At 39.4% G+C, this 16,963-nt stretch overlaps 1 protein-coding gene across 2 annotated transcripts in view; it reads left to right on the top strand.

The window, feature by feature from the left end:
- Window positions 1-1,912: 1,912 nt before the first annotated feature.
- The window catches only part of mrpl11 (mitochondrial ribosomal protein L11), an 84,162-nt gene continuing 69,111 nt past the window's right edge, over window positions 1,913-16,963 (top strand). Inside the window, exon 1 of one of the 2 annotated variants that reach the window (XM_041797766.1) lies at window positions 1,913-2,018. The gene's annotated coding sequence lies outside the window, so the exon portion shown is untranslated. The remainder of the gene's footprint in view (window positions 2,019-16,963) is intronic. The other variant, XM_041797767.1, reaches the window with a different exon arrangement.

The following is a 16,963-nucleotide window of genomic DNA, read 5'->3' on the forward strand; positions in this document are numbered from 1 at the left end:
ATATAATGGTAGCATGGTATTGGCAAAATAACATGCCTTTACTGTGAGTAAATTCTACCATGATGCAGGATGGCTCATAACAAAATAAAAGCTTTATATGTTTGCATTAAGATAACTGATGCATAGTGCATGAGCACTTTAGAGTAAAGCTGGTCAAGCCAGTCGACTTTTAACTGCTGGGTAGAAGGTGGATTACCAACAGCCTAAAAACATCTACCTTATATGAAACTACAACCCAAATTCCAAAAAAGTTGGAACACTCTGTAAAATGTAAATAAAAACAGAATGATTTCATTGAAAATAGAACTAAAACAACATATCAGATGTTGAATCAGAGACATTTGACTATATCATGAAAAATGTTAACTCATTTTTTGATGGCAGCACATCTCAAATTAGTCGGGACAGGGCCATGTTTACCATTATGTAGCATCTTCTCTTCTTCCTCAACACTCCTGTGTCTTCTTTGCTGGAGTTTTAGTTTAATGATGCTTAAAATGTTTTCTATCGGTGGAAAGTCTGGACTGCAGGTAGGCCATGCCGTTGTGATGGAAGGATTAGCTCATTCTGAATTTGATGGCGGCAACATATCAGAAAATGTAGGGACGTGGCAGCAAAAAGGCTGGGAAATTGAAGGAAAACAGCTGGAGGAGCATTTTGCAACTAATTGGCTCCAGGTCAGTAACAGGACTGGGTAATAAAGGAGCATTTTAGAGAGGCAGAGTCCCTCAGAAGTAAAGATGAGCAGAGGTTAAACAATTTGCACAAAGCTGCCTCTATAATTGTGGCACAGTTTCAGAAAAAAATGTTCCTCGACTTAGAACCGCAGATTTTGAATGTCCCACCATCTACAGTTCATAATATCATCAAAGCATTCAGAGAATCTCAAGGGACAGGACTGGAGGAGAATAATGGATCTTCATGATCTCGGAGCCCTTAGTGGGCACTGCATTAAAAACAGGCATGATTCTGTGCTAGAAATCACTGCATGGACTCTTCTAGAAATCATTGTCTGTCAGCACAGTTGGCCGTGCCATCCACGTTACAGAGTTAAAACTGTATCATGCAATCTGGAAAGGCACTGTCAATGCTGAAATGTAGATAGAGGTTGTTAGACCAACATATGCAAAACCACATACCACATTCATCACAACAGCATGGCTTTGTGGTAGAAGAGTCCGGGGGCTGAGCTGGTCTGCATAAAATCTGGCAAAGAAGATCCAGGACAGTAGACTTGCTAAAGACAAGAGTGGGACAACATTCCTCTCCCTAAACTCGAGCAGCTGATCTCTTCCCAGACCTTTAAAGAAGAAGAGGGGATGCTACACAATGGTAAACCTGAACCTGGCCTTACTTTTTTGAGATGTGTTGTTGGCATCAAAATCAAAATGACCTAATATTTTTCATGAAATGGGAAAATGTCTTAGTTTCCACATCTGATATGCCGTTTATCTCTATTGTGAATAAAATATGTGTTTATGAGGTCTAAAAATCACTGCATTCTTTTTTCAATGTACAGTCTACACAGTGTCCCAAGCTTTTTGGAATTGGGGTTGGAGTTTCATATGTTAGTTTTTTGGCAGACTGTGGGGCAATCCATCTGCTATCCTGCAGTTCGAAAGTCAACTGACTTGACCAGCTTTACTCTGAAGTGCTCACATTAAGATTGCATCAGTCATTTGAATGCAAACATGCAAAACTTTTATTTTGCTATGAGCCATTCTGCATCACTGTAGGTTTTGTATATAGTAAATGCATGTTGCCAGTATCATGCAGGTTAATTTTCTTTATTTAATTAGAGTGCTAATGAATGAAAAGGCCACCCGCCCTGCTGAAGTGTCCTTGAGCCAGTCCTCAGCTCGTGTCCTTTCTGTTTCGCCGCTGCAGTTGCTCCTCCACACCAGCAGGTGGCAGCTCTGTGATCTCCAGCAGCGACCATGCCGCTGTGTTCAGCAATCCAAGATGTCTGCGCCCTGAAGGATGCTGCTAGCGGCGTGAAGGTACAGGACAAGTGACAGGTATGTTCACACTGAATTATGCGCTGTTTCTTTTGAGTTTAACACGGTACTATTTTCTCTGTTGGTGAAGTTTTAAGCTGTCTGGATAAATATCCTGAGTATTAATGCTGGCATCGTCTGTGTCTGAATGTTCAGTCTAACAGCAGACAGACAGCAGCTGCTGTGTCTCCTGGTATTTTTGAAACGTGTTTGATAGAATAACACTGTATGTAAAAGTGTCTATAATTCGTTGTTTTAGTTTTGTAATTTTAATTTTCTCGGGTTTGAAAAGCACAGAGATTTTCGAGCGTGAAAAGACCGCAATAAGGTTCTTATACGTATTAGCTAAAAGCTAACAATAATAATGCTGAAAATCCCCTCAGTGTGTTTATTAAGGACCCCTGTGCTGTCGATTCGTGAAATATATTTGTAAGACAGTCAAATGAAGTAAAAACGAAGTAACTCGTCCCTCATTGTGTGCCCAAGCTGACTTTGTTTTAACCTCTAACACCAGAGAAACTTCGATCAAAAGAGCTTAATAGTTTTTATTTTAAATCCGAACAAAGAGATAAAAACCTGAATTGGGATGTCTCTGTTCCTGTATGACGAAAGTTCATAAAATTCGCCTAAAATTCGTCCCTAAAAGTAGTTTAAAGTTACAGCAAAGCATGGCTGCACTTTCTGACCTTTTATGTTCTGTAAATATAAGCTGTAATTATCGTAATAAATAAGATAACTTGCTCTATATGAAAGGCTCAGCATGTGCACATTTTACATGCTTTTAAACCATTTGAACATGCCAGGCGTGAAACTAGTTATAAATCAACTACACTTTTAGATTAACTGCTGAAATTAAGTGTTAAATGAAACAATATTGTTCAGCTCTAATGCAAAATCATTCATTTTATCACTATGATCGTACCCTGCATGAATAAGGCAGTTGTTATATTAACAAGCCATGGTAGTCTTATCTGAGCAAATCACAAATACAGTCTTGACGGGGCAGATTATTTGAGTTTTGCCTTTAGTAAACATTTCTTTAGGTTACTTTATGTTCTGTGTTGCTTTTCAGCTGATCTACAGTGCATTCACAAAGTATTCAGACCCCTTCATTTTCAGTTTTGCAGCCTGATGTTTGCTGTTTTTAAAAATCTTTATCCTCATTAATACACTCAGTTCCTCATCATGACAAAGTGACAACTGAACCTTAGAAGTTTTGCAAAGTTATTAAACATAAAAGAACTAAAATATACCCATACAGCACAAATGCATTAAAGTCCCCTTGGCTTTCATTTAGAGTTTTTTGCAAACTCCAAGCATGTGTGAGGAAAGCCTTCCATCTAGCCACGCTGCCATAAAGCCCAGATCAGTGGAGGACTGCAGTGATGGTTGTCCTTCTGGATTTTTGTCCCATCTCCACACAGGATCTCTGGAGCTCAGTCAGAGTGACCATCAGGTTCTTGGTCCCCTCTCTTACTAAGGCCCTTCTCTCCTGGGTGATCAGCTCTTGGAAGAGTCCTGGTTGAGACAGTAATATTGTGCATCCCTACCATATGACACTAAATAGTTGTCCTTCTGTGATCACAGATATTATACGGTGAAAGGCAGGCACTAGCTGGTTGTTTCTGAGTCAGCTGTTTTTTTTAAATACAACATAATGAAGATAAAAATAATTGATGAGTCTAGTAATACTTCATAGAGCTTGTTATGTTAAATTTTAAGATCAGCCAGACGGTGTGCAGTGAGGAAGCTGTCACAGAGTACGTTGATTTCACCAATTTTACTAAGTTTTTCTTTGTTTGACTACAGGCCTAGCTTGTGGAGGCAATGGTTATCACAGAGAGTTGTCCTTTCTCGTTTCATTATTTTAATTGAATGCAGTGTTTGAAAATCTGAATGTTAGAATAGACTGGACAAAAGATTTGTGGGTGTCTTTGACACATGTTGCTTAAGCATTTAGTCATGGTCAAAAATCCAGCAGAGCAGGCAGAAACTCCCAGGACTCTACTGTGCACCCTTTTAACTGCTGTTGTTTTTGGACTACTATATGTTGATAAGATAATACACTTAAAACAGTAAATGATATCTTAAATGACAGTTTGTATCTGATGCTTGAGGACAGGGATTTTGCTCCGCTGTAACTGCGTAAAAGAATTACATGAGAAGCAAATTCTACTAATAATGTCATTTTTCATTATTTTATATCAAAATATTAGAGAGAAAAATAGAAATAACAGATTGGAAAACAGTATGACATGTCATAATGACGGACAGCAAAAAAGTCTAGCCTAGCACAACCTCTGCAATAAAGCATACAATTTAACACAGTTTAAAAAACGAATGCACTAATTATGAACCTTAATTACTCAGGATTAATGGATTAATGCTGACAGCCCTAGATTTAACAAAAACACTCAGTAAAACCGTGGTTTGTACCATTGTTTTTAAATGACATTCACAGTCATTTATCACACCAGACATGTGTCATAGAGAGAAAAGCCAAGGTTTAACTAATGATATTTGACTTTGGTCCAGCAATTATTATAATGCCGTGCAGAAATAAATAGTGCCATTAAAATTGTTGCATCAGTTTATTCCGTTTTACAAAGTATCTGCAGAAAAAATATTCACCCGTCTGTTTGCCACCCATTTATGGAACCCTCCTTCCAACAATTAAACTTCTGTCACACCAGAAACAGCTGATATCTATTTTGTTTCCTTCATTTCTAAATCTCAGACAAGAAGCTTCTAGGAAGCTCCAGACAGGCAGATAAGCTGTGCACAGCCAACACGCGCTTCATGCTGCTGTTGTTTCAAACAACAAACTTCAGGAGTAGTGAACGGGCCTTTTACCTCATTACTGAGCCTCTCATTAATCACACGGATGCAAGCGGGTGACTTTTGGCTTTTTATCTGGCAGCTCTTTGGTGTCAGAGTGAAACATGCTGATGAATAGACTGAGACTGAGCTGCTGTCAGTCACTTCTCATTTCATTATGTTAACAGTAGCAGCGTTTTTATGGGGGTGTGCACTACAACAGCAGTTCTCAACATTTCTTTTTTGCCACTTTTAATAATTTTTTTTGCATTAGCCGCTCATTCTTGCAACTAATTTTTCACTTTTTTGGTAATATTTGCCACTTTCCTTTTGGCCCTTCTATCCAATTTTTACCCATTTTTGCAGCTTTTTACCTGTTTTTGCTGCTTTCTGCTCAATTTTGCCATTGCTCTCTCATTGTCACTTTTTTGCCACTTAAGTTTGGCACATGTATCCAATCTTTGCACATTTCACCTGTTCTTATCAGTTTTAAAGATTTTTTGGCAGTTTCCATACAATATTACCCATTTTAACCAATTTTGTAGCTTTCTTCTTATCTTTGTCTCTTTTAAACAATGTTTGCCACTCATTTCTTGCATTTTTATCCCATTTACACCCATTTCTACCATTATTTTGCCACTTTTCACATAGTTTTGCCACTTTATGTTGGCGCCAGTATCCAATTTTTGCCCATTTTTGCCACTTTCAACCAAGTTTTGCAGCCTTTTTGCTTATTTTGCCGTTCTTTTAGGCATTTTTATCCTTTTTTCACCCATTTTTGTCACTTCCTTTTGGTATTTTTTCCTATTGTTGCCTTTTATTTTTGGTACTTTCATCCAATTATTGCAGATTTTCCAACCATTTTTGCCACTTTCTGTCAATTTTTCGCACTTGCAGCTTTTTACCTGTTTTTGCTGCTTTCTGCTCACTTTTGCCATTGTTCTGTCAATGTCACTTTTTGCCACTTTATTTTGGCACATGTATCCAGTCTTTGCCAATTTTTCATCTATTTTTACCATTTTTAAAAGATTTTTTTGGCAGTTCCATACATTATTACCAATTTTTGCAGCTTTTTAGCCCATCTTTGTCTCCTTTAAACATTTTTTCCAGTTATTTTGGCAATTTTATCCCATTTTCACCCATTTCTACCACTATTTTGCCACTTTTCACCTATTTTTGCCCCTTTGTTTTGCCACTGGTATCCAATTTTTTGCCACTTTGAACCAAGTTTTGCAGCTTTTTGCTTATTTTTCTGCTTCTTCTAGTCATTTTTATCCCTTTTTTTTGCCCATTTTTGTCACTTCCTTTGGCATTTTCCACCCATTTTTGCCTTTTTATACTGGCACTTTTACCCAATTTTTGCAGTTTTTCCACCCTTTTTTGCCACTTTTAACTAATTAATGGTACTTTCCGTCAATTTTTCACACTTTCTACCCATTTTTGCAGCTTTCTGCTCACTTTTGCCATTTTCTTTTGACATTTTTGAAACTATTTTGTGTTTTTTTTTACAATTCGATCGTTTTCCATTTAATTTTTTCTTTGCTTTTTTCTTAGATCCTGAAGTTTGTGTGCATTATTGCCTTGCTGTGAAGTCTGACATTACTTTCTGAATTGCTTAGTTTAGTTTGCCCATCATTATTGTTGACGTCTCAAATGAAATGGTTATTCTGTTTTAAGAAAAGGGGATGTATTTTTAAAAAGGCTGTATGGTACTGCAGCATAGATGAATAAAATTCATTTTTTGTTGCTTTGGTAAGAGTGGTTATTCAGTTTGGAGATAAAAAAACGTTATCACAGCTTTAAATTCACAACGGACCGTGACTATCTTGACCTTCATGGTCTCCCACTTTTGGGTCCCGAGCCACTGCACTAGAACACAACATGACGATTAAATCAGTGATGACGCTGTTGCAAAAATCCATACCATGGCAGAAATTTTACTGGTGACGGTTACACCAGTCTACCACCACCACTATTTTGAGCTGCTAATTAAAAAGCTTTTTTCATGTCTTCCCTTATAAAGACAGACTGTAAAACAGCAACACATTTAATCCCACTTAGCTAGGATTTTTCATAGCATTTCCCTGTGTGGTTATTCATCTTTAATATCTGAAAGAACATCAGTCTGAAGATTTCAGCTTCATGGTGGTTAAAAAGCTGAGTCATCTTCTGACCGCACATCTTTGGCTGCAAAATGAAAAGTTCATCCTGATTCCTTGTTGCTGCATCGATGCAGGTGTGTCTCTCACCTTGCTTCACTGTTTTATAAAACCTCCCTGATACTCTGGATGTGAGGTCCAGCAGCAGATCAGACTCAGAGGAGGAGGAGGAAGAGGAGGAGGAGGAGGAGGGGGAGGAGGGGAGGGCTGTAGAGAAGTCTTCAGAGTTCAGAGCGTTTACTGTCACATTCTGGCTGCAGTCACACTTGGCTTGCAGTTTTTGAGCTGTATTTCTGAAAGCTGGCTTTTATAATGTCAGAGACTTGTGCATTCACATGTTGCCTAGAGATGGCTATGACACTTGTGCTCTGTATTTAATCATTTAATTAGTGACTGCTTTGCCTTTTTTCAACTTTCTTTACTCTTTTCGTGCTGCTTGTATGTGTTGTTGTTGAATTTCATCAATAGAAAAATCCAGAGATGAAGTCTGATGAGCAATTAAAACTGATGTTTGGAGGCTTTATAAATCATGGATGCAGACTCTTAAACATAATATACTGATGTGAAACAGAAATATGAGTCAGTCTCTGGGTATACTAGTCAGTGATTTGCATGTGTTTGGGTTCAGACAGATGTTTTTTTGTCACAGTAACGTAATAAATGTCACCTGTCTGCTAATAACCCAAGAGATGATGTGAACTGAGTGCTTTTTTATATTCTACATTTCTGGAGTATCAATCTCTGCTGCTGATGCTTTTTGTTTTGGCTTCCAAGATATATTCTGAGCACTGGTCGTTTGTTAGCCATTCTCTGTCTCCATCAAACATGATGCAGAGAGGGAAATGTAATTCAGGGAAAGCAGTAAAGAAAACGGCCTCCCAGGGATTTGAATACAGACAAGCAAAGATTACACATGCGGGGAGTTTTCAGTGGGAGTCATCACTATTCAAGGAAAAGTTCCTGGTTTGAACCCAGGCTGCTGTGATGGGCAAGTATGTGCTGCTTCAGTAGTCGACTTCTCACCCAACAGCATGTAAGTGGACAGCTGCTGTCCTCATTAACGCTCTTTTTCTTACATGGTGACTGCTGAAAACACGGCGACAAGTGAACTGATGTGATACACAGCGTGGCAGCAAGGATATGGACTGAGCAACCATCGCATTGCTGCAGCTGAAGAGAGAGAAAATATGGGGAGAGAGAGAGAGGGAAGATGGGAATCAAAGTAACCTGACATGACAGATAGACTGCTTTACATATACACTATACAGACGCCTGACCATTACACCAGCAGGGACTGTAATGACACTGCATTCAAAAACATGTACTTTAATATGGAATTGCTCTGCTCTATTCTGCAGTTACTCTGCCAGAATAGGAGCAGTTCATTGATGTCACCTCAGATTCAACAATGCCATTGAGAGCCTTGGTGCCACTTTCCTTTTGCAACACCCTACCTGTGTGAGAAAGTTTTTTTTTTTTCTGCTGTTGCTGCAATTAAGACAAAAGAAAACAAATCAAAGCTTGACATTGAAAATGGCCTGAGATTGTCAGCCTCACAGCTGCATCCAAGACTCAGGAGATCTGTCGCACCAAAAAAGCCCACAGTAGTCACTGAAATTATGACAAGACTTACAAATCTCAAAGATGTTTGTTAAGTTTGTATTTTCAGCCAACTGTTCATCTTCAGAATCAGAATTTAAAAACTCAAAATTTGTAGGCTTTTTTGTTGTGGTAAATTCTTTAAAAAAAGGAATTTGTATGAACAAGTTACGAATGCCGGTGTGTTTGTTACATGTCTTTACATGTTCATATGTACGGTGAGGCTGGTGGGCCCGAAAATATTTTCCTCTGCCAAAGGGGGGCCTGATAAAAAGTTTGGGAACCACTGTGTTATGTCATCCATCTGTGCCTCTTGACATCTTGACATGATTAAAAAGGATGAGTTAAAAACATCTTTGGGTGTAACTGTCTCCCATCATCCCTAGATAGAACTCAGGGCTTCCACTGATTCAGCATTATGGGGATTTGTACCTTTGTACTCTTACTTGTCATTTAAATTACAATTAATTTTGTGTTGCATTTATGGATTTGGAACTACAATAAAAACAATGGTGCATATATTTGATTATTTTTATCCATAAGAGCAGTTTTTTACAAGTTATTTTTTATTTTCAATGAATTATTTGTAATTGTTATTATTACTATGAATATATTCATTTTTATGTTTCTTTATTCACTCGTACACACTTAAAAACGTATCGTGCTATTGTGGAAGCCTACTGTTCATCTATAGCTTCCACTTTCTCTACTTCTTCTTCTCTCTTTATCACACGCTGCTGTCCATCTGTCTACATTGTTTACAGGAATGCAGAAGGAAAGTTGCATCTTGACCTGTTAAAAAAAAACAACAGCATCAATGGTCATTGGGTTACTTACTTCATCAACAATGCACAGTCACACCAGAGCAATCACAAGAATCACTCAAAACGTAGTGGAGACATGCGAGTAGAATCAGCCGTTTTTACAGCGTCTCGATTCCTCTCTCTTTTTCTAAGTGGCAACTGTCAATCTGCTGTCTTCAGCACCACGGACAGCGCCACATTTACACACACTCATCTCACTATTGTCAGCAAACATCAACAATTAAAACTTTGACAACACGCTTTTACACTGTGCTTGAAATTGATCACACGGCAAAATTTAAGACTCGTCAGTCCTCTAAATAATTCTGCTTGCTTCACAGTAGCACAGCAGAAAAAAAACACCATGAGCTTTCCAGTTTATCTGGCCAAAACAGCCCAGTATCATAGCTTGGAGACGTTTTCCTCTTTCTTTACTTGTAAGATGCCGCTAAATATGTCTTAGTCTTAGTTTTTCTTACAGTTGATAACATTATCACCCCTACCCATGGAAACTACTACTTCTGTTTAGTCTTTTCTTGGCTTGATAGATGAACTGTTTTAATTTAAAACTAACTACATTGTGTGAAACTAATTGATTCTAAGAGTGACAAGATAGGAATGCTATGGCTATTATTTTTAAACATCTACATAGATGTTGAAGTCACCTACAATAATGATTTTATAAAACTGGCTGAGAAGAGTTTGAATGTGGACCCCAAAAATTAAGCGTAAGGCTTTCAAATGAAGTGCACATCAAGATAGCTGCTCCTCCACCTCAGCCTGCTTGCTGTACAACTCAGCCATACCTGTAGCTACTGCCTTGTTCTCCTCAAATAACTTTGATTGGTCCGTCCATTCTCAGACGAGGCCCAAACTGAAACACTTGTTCCCTGTCTCAGCTTTGGAAGATTGATCTGCCTGATGACAGATGGAATCTGGCCAGTTCATCATCTTTCAAGGTTACCACCAAACAGTGCGGAGATTGAGATCTGATCATACAACCATGCGTCGAGGACTATGGCCTCTGTATATGGATGCCTGCTCTACTAGCTGAGCTAACTCGGTACACACTTGTTTTTTGAAAATTCATTCTAAAATCATAAATTTTATTTTGCTGTTATAAGCTCCAGTGGTTCTGTGGAAACTTTCTGTGATTTTACTCTTTCTAGACTCATGACTAGAGGGATTTGCTCCAGTTAACCAAAGAAGCAATAAGTCCAGGGTCACCAGTTTTGGATAAGCAGGCTGGGTTCACTGTTGATGAGTTCATAACTGTGGTTTTGGATGAGTCATGGTCAGGACTGTGGAGTAAATCTGCATCAATACAACTCTGGCTAGTTCCCAGAGTCTCCCCCAGAAAACTGAAAGCCCACTAATGCCTCAAAATATCATTTGAACTGAAGGTCCATATGATTTACTCCTTTGTGGGAGTAGTATGCACTCACTGGCTTGGGCTGTTCCTCTTCTGCACAAAAAGGCCATGAAAAGCACTCCCAAACTTTGGAGCAGCAACTCTAAGTTAAGAAATATCTCTTCTTTAATGTTAATCTGTTCTCACTCACTTTTACTCCCTCATCTAATTTCTTGCTCTACGTCTTCTTTTAAGTCTATAAGGTCTATAAGGCCAACTCCTTTAACGAAACGTTATCATCCTTATTACTATGCAAATACTGATATGAAGCTATTAAAGTTAGCTAAATCTACTATTGTAAGGGGCAGTTTTAAAATTTTGTCCTGTCCAGTGGAAGGTGGAAGAGGGGTCTCACTACAAACCGTCTCTGACGGCCCCTCTCGAAGACCATTAACTTTGGTTTAGGGTTAGAGTGAGAGTTAAGGTAACTGTTAGCATACCAAGTTAAAAATAAAACAACCTGACTACAAAATAATAAAGCTACATACAATAAAGCTGAATAAACAGTCTGCCTACAGGAGGAAAACTTGTCCTCCATTAAAACATCCTAATGCTGCAAACATACGAAGTGCTATTAGCTGCATAAGCTACAAAGCCTAGCTAACATTCCTACATAGCTACTATAGCAACGTAGCTAACATAGCTAAAGCTAGGCTCCTAAAGCAGCTACCAAAGCTAAAGCTAAGCTCCCAAAGCAGCGAAATCAGCTACATAGCTAAAAAAGCTACTTAGCTAAAACAGCTATGCAGCTAACAAAACTATATAGCCACCATAGCTGCTTAGCTAACATGACTAAAGCTAAGCTCATAAAGCATCTACGTAGCTACAACTAAGCCTCTGAAGTAGTTACCTAACCTACGTAGCTTACGTACCTACTTAGCTAAAATAGCTATGCTGCTAACATAACTATGAAGCTACATAGCTACATAGCTAAAGCTAAGCTCAAAAATAGCAATGTAGCTACAACTACATTGAATGCAGGTTTCATGGGGAATAGGAGTGGATATGCCTTTTTTACAAGTCCTCTAAACATGTCTCATAAAAACACATTTTTTTGGTCTATGTTTAAACAGAAATCACATTTCTTATGTTCTGCTGAACAAGATGGTGATAACGGCAGCTTTGCTTAAAGCTGTAGTAAGCGATTCATTTAAGTATCATATGCCTGTTAAAGACAACACAACCCGTCAGGGTTTTGTTATTGAAGCCATATAACAGAATAACACACTTCTGCAACGCCTCCTCGTGCTGCACGCTCACCTGAGGAAAACTAGCAGGGGACGATGCTCCAGCTAATGAGGAGACTAGCACTCACAGCCAATCACGGCTCAGGTCAGAGGGAGTATTCCTATTGGCCGGTGTAGTAGGTGCGCTTCCACCTCTCAGCTGAGTGAGAAGTTGGTACAATGGCGGAGTAACCAGCCGTGTTCGGTCCTGTGTAGAATTTGTTCATGCTGAGATGAAGTTTTATCTTACCTGTAATCTGGTCATTGATTTCAGTGGAAAAGCGGAGCAAAAGCACTCCATTAGAGCTTTGCCACCATCTGTATGCGATTCAGCTGACATGCACATCTGTGAGGAGGTATGTGAGAAGAGGGGCGGAGCTACAGAGCTCAAACACAGAGAACAGGAAAGGAAGGGGAGTAAAGTTGATTCTACATGGCTCTCATCGAATGCTACATACTCGAGCTTTAAGCTAAGCGTTTAACTTATGCTTTTTGATGTTTCTGTAAAAAACATGCTGACACTTGAACTTTTACCCTCTGGTTTAATGAATATTTTCTCACAAATTAAATCTCTGTCCCAGTGTCAGATAGAAATTTAAAGCGCCTTTACTCCCTCATCCAAATATAATTTTCTGAGATAATTGCACGCTGAAATTTTGATATGAAGCCGTTCTTGCTGCTTATTTTGCAGTTTAAAGCTAATTAGATCTGCCATTACATTAGACTATTTAATGAAAATTTAATTTATTGCTCAAAGTGCGGAAATGATGAGTTGTTTATTTTCTGCAATGCACAGATTATCTGAGAGCTGGCAGAGAGGAGACCTGCGGGTTCACGTGTCGGTTAAATCAGGTCATGTCACTTCCTCTTTCTTTCTCTTCCTGTGGGATCATTCAGACTCTTCTCCACTTCTTTTTTATTTGACTGGCCTTTAGGACTTGGCATTCAGCGATCAATAGCTCCAGGGCTGGAGTTTGATGGGATGAATACTAATGTGGTGGAACAGCATGGCCCATATGACCGGCTCTCTATAAGTTTATATTTGATGTTATCTCTTAATCTTTTCCACAGTGTCTCGATGGGCTCACCTAATGATCACAGCCCGGTACATTTGTTCTGTTTGGTCTTTGCATTAGGTTCATCGATTAGAGCTAATCTGCAGCTCCTGATTCATAATGTTGTGCCATCTAAACAAATAGGGCTCCCTAGAATCCCCTGCTGAGTATGAAGTTCCCTGCTGGCTGTTTATTTTGCTGTTAGCACAAATTTGGTCATCTTATGTATTCAAGGACACCAATCATTTACCCTGCCTTTAATGGTATTCAAAGTGTTCTGCAAAGAGGAGCAGAAAGATGAAATTTCTATTATAATTTTAATATGCTTGTGCTGTTTTTCTATTAGCATCCAGGGTCTTAGCTTGTCTCCAGGGCCTTTCTTCCTGTGTATCTTCAATTTGTTCATTTTCAGAGCAGGTGCAGCAGTGCCAAAGGCCATCACACACGTGACTGAAGTACACTTCTACTTTATTGCGAGGTTATCTCTCAGCTTTATGCGTTACATCAAATGTAAAGGTGAGTGCCACCACTAGATGTACCACTGCACTAAGGGCTGGACTAAAACAATTGTCAGGGCTGGTTTTAGCAACGCTGGAAGATAAGGATGAATTGAGTCCCTTTACTTGTAATTTTAAAGAATACTAATCATGGTTTGTGTTTGGCAGAGGGCTCTGACAGGTTTTATCTGTTTAAAGAGATGGAAACAGAATGAGTTTTTACTGCAAAGGCTGGCTGATGAGGCTGGAAAAGAAAACTTCACTTCTTATCAGAGAATCAGAAAATTAGACTCTTGGGAAAAGCAATGTGTATCAGGTAATGGATCAAACTTTTTCAGTATAACCTGGGATTAAAAACTTGCTTTCTGGAATTTATTGTATCAACTAAAATCATCCTTATTACAGCTTGGACTATCAGTTTTAAATATGATGTTATCACCACACAGGGAGCAGTAAGATATTAAATTCATGGGGAGAAGAAAGAAGTGCTGCACAGGGTCTAAATTAGAGGTGTGAGAAAACTCAGATAATCTCAGGCTTGGTTTATCCAGCCAAAGTGTGCCAGCCCATCAAGCTGATGTTGAGCCGTTTGACTGAATATGCTCAAGTTTGACCTTGCTGTCTCGCCACATTAAGTCAAAATATCACCAAAGTTATTAGGATTCATCCTCTTGGCAACATATCCACAAAATTTAATGGCGCCCATTCAACAGAGGTCATTAAAAGTATCATTCTCTGTCACCATCTGGCCCAGGACTGGTGACAAACGGGGAGGCCACACAGATGGAAGCAGTCAGAAGTGATGTTTGATTTAACATAAAACGAACTGAGCAATGTATCTGAGTATCTGAATGTGAGTGGATGATGATTGAAAATGTGTGATTGTGGTGATAAGTGCCGTAAACCAAAGAAGACAGGCTGAAGGAGCTGCAGCCGGCCCAGCTGGGAGAGGGAGAGCGGGACGGTCCCAGTCAGGCGAGCTTATGTCTTTCCAAAAGCCAGACTCAGAAGAGCAGGTAACAGCTGACGGCCCTTAGAGCTCTACCTAAATGGCAGCTTCAAGCACCTGGAAGAACAGAACATGGGTCCATTTGAAATGTCCAAAATATTGACCCAGAAGAGCTTTTTGTCCGCTCTCTTGTTTCATTTGCTCTGCAGTGTTGGGTGTTGCAAAATAATCCATTAAAGTACTCAGATGACTTTTTTGTTGTTAGTTTTACAATGAAGTAATTCGTTATTAGTCACATTTTCAAAAAATAATCTGTTATTAAAAGAAAAATCTCCAATTTGCTTTCTCTTCTAGTCATAAACAAGAGAGAAAGAAAAAGGAAGGCCCTCGAAGCATCATCACCAATCCCTCCACCATACTTCACTATGAGGATGATGTTTTCATGTTGGTATATGGTACCAACTCAACCTTAAGCCAGGTGTACACTGCGATTTGTCTGCAATTCAACCACGAATTTTGAGTCTCACGACTCACTCTGAAGTTGGGCCGACTTTCAGTCAGATCAGGCATTGTTTGTCGTGCTGTGTACAGGGGGGTATGACTGCCGACCACGGCCCAACTATGACCTGACGACCTGCTCCTGACTGGTCGGGAGAATTTTAGGCACGTTTGATAGTTTGGTCGTACGACTCCGGACACTTCACAGTGACAGCAGAAATGCGAGCAGAATAAACAACTTTGGGGGATTGTTTTCATTTGTAAACGGTCAGACAGCGTCCCAAATTACCATGACAATGGCTAGAATGACTTTGTCATGCACCCCTGCTATGATAAAGGAAATAAACAAGCAGGAAATATTCCTACCCACGGACCTGCAGGTGACACAGAGGTGATGGAGTTTGTGTGTGTGGGGCAGAGAGAGGTAGCGGGAGAGTTAGAGGGGTGAGAGAAAATATGACTGGAGACACTTCACTTTGAGAGTGTGAGCCTTTTAAACAGGAAACTCTGCGGGTTTCTGTTACAGTCCGTTCCAACTTCAGTCGCACAGTGTCAGCACTCAGGTCATGCACGATCGTCGGATCATACAGTGTGAGCACACAACTCGTGCGCAATTCAGTCGCACAGTATGAGATGACATTCTGCCACGACTACCCAGCTTTAGTTTCATCAGTCTACAAAACATTTTCCCAGTAGCGTTGTGGAATGTCGAGGTGCTTCTTGGCAAACTTCAGGTGTACAGTGATGTTTTTTCTGGAAAGCAGTGTCTTCCTCTGTGGTGTCCTGTCTGATCAATCTTTTATGTATGGTAGACTCATGAACAGAGATGTTGACTTGTTCCAGTGATTCCTTTAAGCTTTTAGCTGTTACTCTTGGGTTCCTTTTTTTCTTTACCTCTCTGAGCATTCTGCATTGTGCCCTTAGAGTCAACCTAGCTTAGCGAGAGTAGCTATGCTACTGTATCGTCTCTATTTGTGGAGAGTTGACCTAACTGTGGACTGGTGAACACCTGAAGTCTTTGAGATGAGCCCTGTCCAGTTCTTATGCAGTTCAACAATTCTTGATCGAAGGTCTTCTGAGATCCCTATTTTTGCGAAGCATGGTTCACATCAGCAGATGCTTATTGTGAAGAGCAAACTCAAAAAGTCTGAGTGTTTTAATAAATCCCAGTAGCTCTACACCTGGCTCAAAATATTCTTGTTTAATTGACTGGACTTCAGGTGTGCCAACTCCTGATGCCAATTAGCTCTTTTTTGAGTCATTGGCCTAAGGGTTTATTTACTTTTTTCCAGCAGCACTATGAATGTTTAATAGCTGTGTTCAATAAAGACATGAAATATTTGAATTATTGGTGCAGTGTCAGGCCTGCACACAGAATGATCTTGGCCCCTAAAAACCCAGAGAATGGGCCTTCCCCAGTTGGGTTTTATTGATGATATTAACATGTGCTGGATCAGTTGCATTGCCTAAAAGATACCTTTGAAGCTGAAAAGTGTGTAAAGCTATTGTTGGGATCAGAAATTGGGGATTCATGCTACTTTTTAACCCATTTTACCACTTTTCCCACCCATTTTTGCCACTTTTAACCAATTTTTGCAGCTTTTCATACATTTTTGCCTCTTCTTTTTGAACCTTTTTTTGCAACATTTAACTCATTTTTTACCCATTTTCACCAGTTTTTGGCAATATTTTGCTACTTCTTTTTGCAACTTTAAACCTATTTTTGTTGCTTTTTGCTTTACTTTGCCACTTGTTGCCCTTTTTTTTCCACATTTGCAACTTTTGGCCTTCATCTGGGAAAGCTCCCATAGAAAGCATTTGGGAAGGGCAGGACTTTTCAGAAAATCTTCATTGGAGGAACACTCTGTGACGGGCTATCAAAGTGACAAATGACGTATTGCGCATGTGCTACTCTTGTGCAGGCTAACGCTGCCTTAGATTATTAGTGGTGG

This window comes from Cheilinus undulatus, linkage group 10 (genome assembly GCF_018320785.1).
Source record: "Cheilinus undulatus linkage group 10, ASM1832078v1, whole genome shotgun sequence".
NCBI lineage: Eukaryota > Metazoa > Chordata > Actinopteri > Labriformes > Labridae > Cheilinus > Cheilinus undulatus.